The sequence below is a fragment of the Teleopsis dalmanni genome, chromosome 2, assembly GCF_002237135.1.
Source record: "Teleopsis dalmanni isolate 2A chromosome 2, ASM223713v2, whole genome shotgun sequence".
Lineage (NCBI taxonomy): Eukaryota > Metazoa > Arthropoda > Insecta > Diptera > Diopsidae > Teleopsis > Teleopsis dalmanni.
Genome location: NC_051847.1, coordinates 114,539,130 through 114,550,333, shown reverse-complemented (window position 1 = coordinate 114,550,333; position 11,204 = coordinate 114,539,130).

The window sequence follows — 11,204 nt, the reverse complement described above, 5'->3', positions numbered from 1 at the left end:
TTTTTTTTTAAAAGAGATAAACATTTTGGTCATCCATATTGTTAATAACTTAAGTCATATATTTTGATGTGAGAACTTTTATCTTAAATTTTGCCAAATTTTTTTCTAGAATCAAGATAAATTTCATATATCACAGTGATTAGTTAGTTGAGCGTAACTTTTGCAGCTTCGTTTTGTCTATAAATATAGTATATCTTCTATGATTGATATCATTAGTAGCATTGAAGTTACTTCACAAGAAATAATTATAAAGTAATAAAGTAATGTGTATATAAAATTAGTTATAAAGGGTACTCACGAGGGTACTGAAAGCTGAAAGTATAAATTTATTTTTAATGCATATAATATATACTTCAAATATATATGCTAACGTTTTTTTTTTTGTAAGAAGTTATAGAATATACTTCGTAATTAACTTAATGTAAATTCTGCATATATTATATATGCACATACTTGTGTGTAATTGGAAAAGTTAGTATTAAATGAGAAAGTTATTCGTATAAGTTTATTCATATTTCTTGCATAAAGAATAGTGTAATATTTTTAGTTATATTAATTACTAACTTAAAAAGTGGGTAACCGACCTATTTTCCATATATATAGGTATATCTTGTATATATGTTCAAAGAGTCTATATCGCAAGAACTTTCATAGCAGTCTATATAGGAGTAATCAGAGGAATGCGAGTGATTTTTTTTAACAAAACCTTTGGAGATACAATTAAAAATTTTTCAAAACATATAAAATACTTATCTCCACAACTTTAATTAATTCATTTGATTTAAATAAAATAAATGCAATGAAATAATAATTAACAAAATGTTATATTATAAAAAACATTCCAATAGAAATATTCCCCTTCACCGGGCACACAAACATTATTTGGGAACACAAGCAATCATTCATTTTCATATAACATTAATAATTTTTTATATGTTTCATAGTTCTTATGGGAGTAATTATTAAATTAAATAGAAAATATTTAAAAAAAAAAACAATTAAAATCGTTTATCTTTTTTGACGTCGTATATTATAAATGTTATTGCTATAACGTGTTCAAGCTTCCAATTGCCCGAACTGTGTTCCAATTGTAGTTATGGATAAAAAGTGTCTCGATGTGGTCAAGCCAAATGCTCGAATAACAGCAATTTTCATGTATACATAGTTTCAAAAGATTGAAAATTAAACAGCTGGGAATCACATAAATTGATAAATACATACCTTACAAAGTGCTGTTTAATTACTTAAAAGCAATTAAACTATTTTAAGCCGACTAACCACCGAATGAAAAAATATGTTAACAGTTTTTTATTTAAAGGCTCTAAAATTATACTTATATTCGCCAATGATAATGAAATAATAAATATTTTGCTATAGAGAATATTTTTAAATTGTTCATTATTAGGACGAAACTATTTACGTTGTATTCACACAGTATAGACAATCACTTCATTATTTTTTTTCCTTTTTTTCTAACACTATTAGTTAAATTTAATTTAATAATTTAATTTTGCTTACTCTTTTTCTACATATTTGTTATATTTAAAATATAGTAATTGTTAATTGAACTTCATCCTTCCATTTAAGAAACTAAACTAAAATCTTCCAAAAATTGGCAATTGTTTTAATAAATAAAAAAATGATAATGTATTTATATATATATAAAAAATTTAAACGAAGTTTAAAAATAAATTTAAAAAAAATAAATATAAAAAATGATCGTGTATTTTTAGTTGATATAATTTATAATAAATATATTTCATTGTTACAGCAATACTATTTTAGAACTATAAATTTAATATATGTCCATATCATTCTCCTTCGTTGACGTTATCTGGTTCTGAATTACTGTTGTGTTATTAAAATATGCTACATATATTAAATATATACTATTTAAATTATATATATATAAACACATATGTATATATATACATATTTTTGTGAAGAACTACGGTACATAATAAAAAAGTACTGACTTTTTGAATTTTCTGTATCTCTTTTTGAATACAAATGTGGCGATATAAACTATACAATAAATACAATAAGATTGTATCTTCGCATTTGCGAAGTCAATATGGTTACATTATACAACAGACCATATTTTTAGCACACAAACATGTAGGAGAGGTTAGATTTAAATTAATCGCATTATATAGATAAAAACAAACACATGGGCGTCATGTGTTCAAGCTTCAAACATTGCTAGGTACTCATCACTACCGCTGATGTTGCTCGCGTGATGACTGTAAAAATCATTCCCTCTTCATTATCCAACGTATACCCAAAATGGTGTCTGTAAGTATAGCAATTTAAACTAAGAACTTCCAGATGCTGGGCGGCAATATGTTTCTAAGTTTGTATTTATTAGCATTTCACAACTTTAATTTTCACATTTTCACATTTTTCATTAAAAAGTTTAAACTATGAATTTCGATGACAAAAAGGCAGTTAACAGAATTTCGTTATATTTGCACCACACACTGTTATTTTTGGTATCTAATTGATGTCACTAAAACCGAAACAATTAAGAAAATCTGTGTTAATGTTAGCTGATCTAATATCAATATTCGAATATGCTACATTATCCAAACAATGAACAACTTTAAAAACTAGATTTATCAGTAATAAATATTTATCTATTATAAGGCATCACGAACGCATCGGTAATTGAAATAAACCCATCAAATGGTTAAAGCGGGTTTGCCGCCAATGCTCGTATGACGACAACAATCACCATTAATAAAACTTAAATGTATGCTTATTATTATTGCAACTTATATGATCACCTTAAACATGATTAATAAAAATGGCATTTGATTACAAAAAAGTTCTCCTTATTAACATGTACAACGAATTTTTCATCTCCTAAACATATTTCACAAAATATATTTCAAAGGGTTTATTTGCATTTTCTTTCCTTAAAAAGAGGCTCAATAACAACAGATTTGATTCCGACAACAAATGTCCATAATATGACATAACATATTATTTGGGAGTGATCAAAAATTGTTCATATATTTACTTTATTAAAGATTTAATCATCATGTATAGTCTAGTCAATGAAGGGTTTTAGCTTGCAAAAGTAATGTAGAAATGGTTTTGAGGTTTTGGGGGATGTTGTTAAGGTTGTTACTCTGATAAAAAGGTCCTAGTTTTCAACCCTAGGGAGTTTCCACGAACATCGAGTGTTACAAGAGGTGCTATCCGCCGCGAATAGCGGTTTCCTACTTGTGCCTTTTCTACAGAATTTATTATATCTTATATAGTTCCCAGTGTTGGTCTGTCGTTTCTATAACCATGTTCTCTGGGGGATAGGCCATCAGCATCGTTTATCGCCGTAGCGAGTTGTGGTTTTAGTAATTTTTAGATAATTTACCTTTGGTGTCTAAGAACCATAGTAGCCTATATGCTTTAGGCAGCTCAGGGTTTCCTTTTCCTTTGATTATCAAGAATAGTTTTTGTTTCTTTCATAGTTATGGGAAGATTCATATATTCAGATATATATAGACATATATTGTACATGTCTAACAATTTTTTTGGTTGCTCTGTTAATTGCGATAGTCTTTCTTCTATTAGCATCTCTCTATTTGTTTTGTAATGGGACATGCGTCCGGTAGAGTGAATCAACGTGAAAACCTAGCTTTTTTATCACGATTTGTCACCCAAGACCCCAAGGGTTAGTGTTTATATCGTTTCTGAGTTTCTCCCACTTTAGGTTGTTTCTGCTTCTACCAGATTTCTTCTTCGTGCCCTGAAAGGTCCTCCCCTGCATCGGAGACAATCTTAATTGAATAATGTCCTCAGTTCACCAATAGGTAGCTTTTCTGGAGCTTTCATGCTAATTTTAGGTATTGATACATTACAAGCTTTCGTTACGATTTGCAAAGTTTGCTTTACCCGTGATCGTTTTTCATGTGAGAGGCGCGTTTTTCTAGAACTCCTATCAAGAGTGGTGAGAAAGATTGTAATATTTAGCTGCTTAAGCTTTCATTTTTGTATTCCTCGTCGTGCACTATTTTATATTTGCGTATTACAAGTGTCAAAATCGTATTTTATATATTCATGATCGTTATTAGTGTTGTCTTCAAGTACTTTCCAGTTCTTAACCACACCTGTGAATCTGTTTAAAAGTAAAGTAATGTCTGAAATTGTGCCTTTACATTCGGGTCTTTTAAATGTTGCGGTGTTGCCAATGTTTGCTGATATCAGGTCTAATCTGGCTGTCATATCGAAACCGCGTCCGCCTCGGGAATTTGTCAAGGGTAAGAACCATTCTATTGAAGTCACTTGCGACAATTACTGGTCCTTCAAACTCTTTGAGTGTATCTTCAATATTGATGAGTTTTAGCTGAAATGCCTCTATGTGATCGCTTGAAGTCAAGTAGCGACTTATCATTGTACATTTTTGAACTTTAGTCTACGCATAGCTATTTTCGGTTCCAATATTCCACTATATGCACAAGCCTTATCTGTCAGATCCCTTGCAGTTATACTGTAGATATCCAATATTAAAGTACTGGAAACAACTTTCTATTTCCTGAAGTTGTTTTATTCTAACTAAACCTACCTGAATACGGTGTTCTCTTATTCTTCTGAGAGGGATAATGCGATACTTTAAAGTAGATTTCCTCCAAAGGACTTTGTGGCTTGATTCTTACTGCTGTCATCACTTCGTCCGCGCTTTTAAGACTATCCAAATCACGTATCTATATTTTAATGTATGACTTCAGTTTGATGACTGTTACTGCTTCTCCCATTTTCTTTCTCATTTTTATTTCTAAACAGAAGTTGTCTCTATTTTTGCCTTTCCCGTGCTTCAAAAGTACTGCTTCTTCAATTTTTTTTCTCACTTTTATATCTGATGAGAAGTTATCTCTATTTCTGCCTTTCTCGTGCTCCAAAAGTACCGCTCCAATATTTGTTTTCAGAACTGAGCGAATTGCTATATCTGTGAAAAGGACTATAGTTAGGGCAATTACCTTAATATAATTATACTTCTATGTTACATATTTCAAATGATATCTCTGACTTCTGTAGAATGAACTTTAATCCATCTTATTAACATTGTATCTGTATACTTCTAATAGTTATTAAAATAGTATTGCTTGGCTTTTAATAGTAAATTTCTGTTTTTAGTACTTAATTCCAAAATTTCTTCTAATCAGTTAAAATTTATATATGCATGTATACCATTATTAACAGCATATTATTTATATGCGACAAAACGCTCAGCTTTAAAGTTAAGCACGTTATAATTATTAAAAAAATTATTCAAATAAATTTAAGTAAGAGTAACTGGTAATTAAAATAATAATATATTTAAATTATTTTCCAAATCAACGTAAGAATAAAGCAAAATAAAGCCAAAAATTGGAAAAGCATTAAGTAGCAATTAAATATATATGAATATTTAAAAATGTTATAGTGGATAGAAAAAAAATATTTTAATATATGTGTGTAGTTAGAAAAATGAAGACAAGTAATATAAGAAATACTTAAAGCGTTACGAATAAAATACAAAATGTCCTAATTCAAACTCAATTGCATAAAACTTTTTAACATAAAACTTTGCTTTTTTAAATATTTGATTACGTAAATTTATTTATATTTATTATATACTCTTATTTTCGTATAATTCATGATATCAAATCAAAAATGTACCTTAGTCTCGCGTAAATTATGATAATAATTTCAAGTAAAAAATTATAATAATAATGTATTTATGTGTATAAAATAATATTTAATTAATTCATTAAAAAATTATTGTAAATTTAAATTGATAATTAAATTACTATTTGCAAAACTTAAGTGAATATAATAACAGTAACAATTTTAATTGTATATTAAAAAAATTTCATTATGTTATAATTCTATTTGTGAACAAAATATAATTAAATAATGAACCTCCAACTGTAACGAATACAATTTTTAAAAAATAGTGAAGTTACAACAAATGTGGTTAGTGATTGGAAAGTTTAAGTATAAAAAACAACAACATCAAATTATTAAACAAAATTTTATTATACATTTATTAATACCAAACAATAATATAACAATAAATTGTTTATATGTAATAAGAATTTATTCAAATTTAAATTTAAATTTAAATACATTTTGGAATTTTTGGTTTGTATATAATTTAATAAAATATTTTATTTAAAAAAACAAATTCATACTAATTCTATTTATCTAAAATTGTGTATATTAAATTGGATCCTACATTTTTTGTTAAAATATTTTTTGTTTAATAAAAAAAAAACCAATTATAATATTTAAAACAAAATAATAAAAAGGTATTATCTACTAAATATACTCATTTCAATTTCTGATTTAATATTATAGGTAAGTAAGGAAAAAAATAATTATTAACAGAATGCTAAAGATTACAATCAATGGAATTTAAATATTTTTTACATTTTAACAGTTAACAGAAGAGCTTTGGTTTTATAACACAATTTCAAAATGCACTATCGTCTTCAATTAGAAAATAAAAAAAGATTACATAAAAGTGTGTTTAATAATAATAAATAATGAGTCTAAGTTTATGAATTACTAGAAATGGTTTTGGAAAAAAATAAATAAAATTCTAATGGTAATTAACAGAATTTCAAGAAATATATAACGACTAATGTTTTTATAAACTTTAACAAGATGTCATCAAAAAATAACAAATATCAAATACATTAGGCTCTGATATGAGTATCAAACAAAAACAACAAAAAAAAAAATAAAAATAAAAAATAATCTATATTACACTATCAATACTTTTATGTATCAGAGATACAATTTTATTCAATATAGTACTATTAATTTATTAATTTGAACATAGTCCGACCTGATAGTACAGAGCGTTTATACTAGAAGGACGACACAACACTACTATGATATGGTCGAAAAACATGCTTAAAAAATATGAATAAAAATATTAATTTTGTTTACTATAAAGATTATAAAGATCAAAATCATACATATTAGATACATATAACATATAAAAGAAAATACATACTATATGACAACTAAATTAAACAAAGTTTTCGAAAAACATATGTAAAAATATGGTTTCTCACTCTATTTAGCTAAAATTTTTATATAAATATGTCATGTATAATGGATATACGTTGAAGTTAATTTTAATACAGATAATTGGGATACTATTCAAGAATAGAGTATATATAAGATAGTACATATAAGATATATACATATGATATATATATATAAAATTTATATAAAAGATAGTTTCATATTAAATTTAGTGATCTAAGCTATCATTTTAGTATTTGCTGAAAATAAGAAGACGTTTATTATGATTTCTCATATATTACAAGAGCATTATTAAAACTAACTGTAATTTTCGTATAAGAGTACTTAATTACATTTTTTGATATCGTTAATAGAAATAGGAAATAGGAATAATCGGGGATCCAGCTCCCAACGTAGCGGAGCACTGTGACCATGGTTAATCTTTTGTGCTGCAACGGGCCCTAAACGAACAGAAGACATTCCGCCTTCCGAATGAAAGCCAGAATGTTGGCCGTTGAGGACCTCCTAATGTCAGAAGGGGAGAGTCGTTCTCGACCCCAGTGATTTCCACCTGGCCTAGATCACGGCTGCGCAGTCTGCTTGGAAGCAGACGAGACAAATTTACTCGTTAAATATCCCACCAGCAACTTCAACTCTGTTCGGCAAGAGAAGGATACCTTACCATAACTGTAAGGATGAACCAGCTCTTTAGCGTGACGGTTACCTGGTATGTCGTGCCAGTAGCGACTTCTCTCGACTAAAAACCATTTATCAATCAAAGACCTAATTGTAGACCAATTTAATCCAAAATATGGTTCCGGTCCACAGATTTGAATGGCTGATTCTGACCTCGCAAGACTGTCGGCAGACTCATTACCATTGAATCCTGTGTGAGAAGGTACGTAGCAAAGCATCACTTTGTTTTTGCTTGCCAGCTGCTGCAGCATTTAAGTATTATAACAATATCAAATTATAAAACAAAATTTTATTATAATTTATTAATAGCAAACAATAATATAACAATAAATTGTTTATATGTAATAAGAATAATTTATTTATTTAATTTTATTGAAAGCGTTTTTATACACTTGAGCTAAGTTTTTTTATATATTTGTCTAGGACAAGACTACTTTTTTGTAGTATCGTGGACAGTTGCCGAGTATATGTTACTTCTATAAACAAAAAGCACTCTTATAATATAGTATGTTACATAGTAAAAAATAACGTTTATATTTTAATTTAAAAGTAAAATTTTTATAATATATAGATATATTTTATGTTCTTTATTTTATTCTAATTTTTGTTTTTTCTATTTTTTTTCTGTTTCTATTCCTAGATAATATTCATCTAGCCACAGATAATGAATATAAGAAGATGTCGCAAGTCACTCTATATTTACTAGTGAACTTCAAGAGGTTCGCAACAACAATTTCGCAACAACAATCAACATAGTCCACACTTTTTTGATGCTTAGAATATATTAGAATCAAAAACATAGAAATATGTTTCATATGCAATATATCCGCTACACTAAGAGAAAAAGTCGATCCTTTTGCAAAATCTTTAGTGACAATTTATGCTCAATTCTAAAAGTTCAAAGTAAACAAAATGCAGAAGAATTTAATAGAATGGTGATTGATCTTTTATCAAAACTTATCAAATATGGAAGTCGGAATATTTCCTTTAACATATGAGAAAAAAATCTCTAATTAGTGATTGAGAAAAAGAATGTCCCTGAATATCAAACCAAAAAATTATAAAGAGGTTTTTTCGAACAGTAGTGAACTACAACAACAAAAATTTTATTTTTTATATTATTTTAATTAATTGAATTTTTGGCTGACCATGCAGCTGTTTCGAGTATTGCCAAATACCCATCATCAGTGGTCTTGGAAATAATTCTTGTATTTAATTATTCGTAAATAATTATTTTTGAGACTACAGGTACCAGGAATCGAACTCGGGTCCTGCCAAATGTGAAGCTCAGAATCAGCCCACCTTAACCAACTGATCCAAAGCCGTACTTGACTTTTTATGTTCGCATATTTAAAAAAAATTATGATATTTCCGTTGAATTGATAAAAAAATTTAAAAAAATAAAAAAATTGATATAACTTTAAGCTAGATTTTTAACAAATATTTTTATTTGTATATTATTGTAATAATTATTGTAATAATTATATTATATATATTATTTCTATTACTTTTCTATTATTATTACTTTTCTAACTACTTTTCATCTATGAAACAAATTAAAGCGAGTGTCGGTCAAGGTTCTCCATTATTTTTTCTATATTTTATAATTTATATACAGCAAGTTTTTCGAATTTGAGGAGACACTTCCGAAGGTAGAAAATTAGAGTAATAGCTGAAAAAATGAAAGCTATTTTTATTATGACATGTATGAATTAAATGCAAAAAAAAAAATTAAAGTTAACAATGTAGAAATATAATGTAGAATACTTAGGTCTAACTTTTGACAGAAGATGCACTTGGCTGTAGAAAAAAAAAACGAACTTATATAAGTCTTAATGCTCTCAAATTATTAATACCAAGAAGTTTAAGTGTAAAAAAGACTACTCTGCTTTATAAGCAAGTGATTACATCTTGTTTCTTATAACAACGCTGCTCAATCCACCATTAGAAAACTAGAAACTTTTCAAAATATTAAGACAGAGTGTACAAAATTACATCAAAGACATAGCGTTTAACTTGTTTGATTCTGTGTGCTCACACTCATTTAGATCTGCACTCTCTTAAAACAAATTCAATCACACCTATTCTGAATATTCCCAGGAAATTAGTTTCTCCCTAGACTGAAATTCCCCTATTCTGAATTGCTCTGTAGATGGTTGTTGTAAGAAAACCAAAAAAATTGAATTTGTTTCGATTTAATGTCAGTTAATGTGGATTTAAATTAAAAAAATTTGAATTTTTGAAAATGCATTCAATTGCATTTCATAACGAATACTTTTAAGTAAATAATTAAAAACTTTTATTTTATTTTTTAAATATTTACATAATTTATTATGTAAAAATATTAATGTAACAATATTGAAATTATTAATGTTTTAACTGAAGTTTGAGTTCTTTTATTTTCAAAAGTCGACGAGTTTATTTAATTTCCTCCTCAATTTTGCATAATTTTAATATTCTATTGTTTTAAATTTTTTAAACCAACACTTTAATTTGTAAAAAAAACCAATGTAGATAAAATAATAAATAAATAAAAATTTAATTATATTCAAAAAACTAATAATTATTTTTTACTTACATATTTAATTAGGGTTTTTTTAACTAATCTCCCACACAACTGGCCTGGGAATAGTTTGGTACGAAAAATAAAAAAACTCCCTTTTTATTTACAATAAGTGAAATGGGAATACTTGCCATTTCATTCAAAATAAGGAACATGGGAAAAGAGAGAAAACTCTCATTCCCATTCAGAATAGAATCCATTTTTGTAATATCTCCTGAATAACTCCTTATCATAATTCAACGAAGCGCTTTTTACAGTGGATCATCCAAGTGGTCACAGATACTATGGAGTCAAAGTGCATTAGACACTCACGTTTTATCAAGCAAAGAAGAAAGACGCATAATTTCATATTTTTTGTTCGTGTAAATTTGATTTGTTTGATTTGTGTAAATTTATACACTCCATTTATCAAATCATCCAAATGTCGTAATAAGGTTATTCTGTAAGTTATATATTGCTTTGTATAACACTAGCGCTATTTCATCTGCAGAGGTTGCAATCAAAATTCGGTAGTTGTCGAGACAGCAACGGCTATAATCAAGAATACTATCTTTATTTTTTTTAATTCAGAGGCGCTGTCAAACGCCCATGTACATTTTAAGTACAATACCGCAATTTGATATATTAAGCTTTTGTAATAACTAGGCCAGTTTTGAATTAAAACTTTCTTATCCCAAAGAACCTCTATTATTTTTACGTTACATTTACTCAATCATATCTTAACCGTGAATCCTATCCGTTTTGTAATTGCTGTCATATTTCCTGCTATAGATCTCCACGGTTAACCCCAACAACTAACACAATATTTAAATGCCACATTTGAGTTATTTAACTGAACAAAATAAAACATCATTTAAAGTTTTAATAAATTTTTATTTTGATTTTTTTTCTTTCGTTTTAGTATAGAAATAACACATTTTATGAA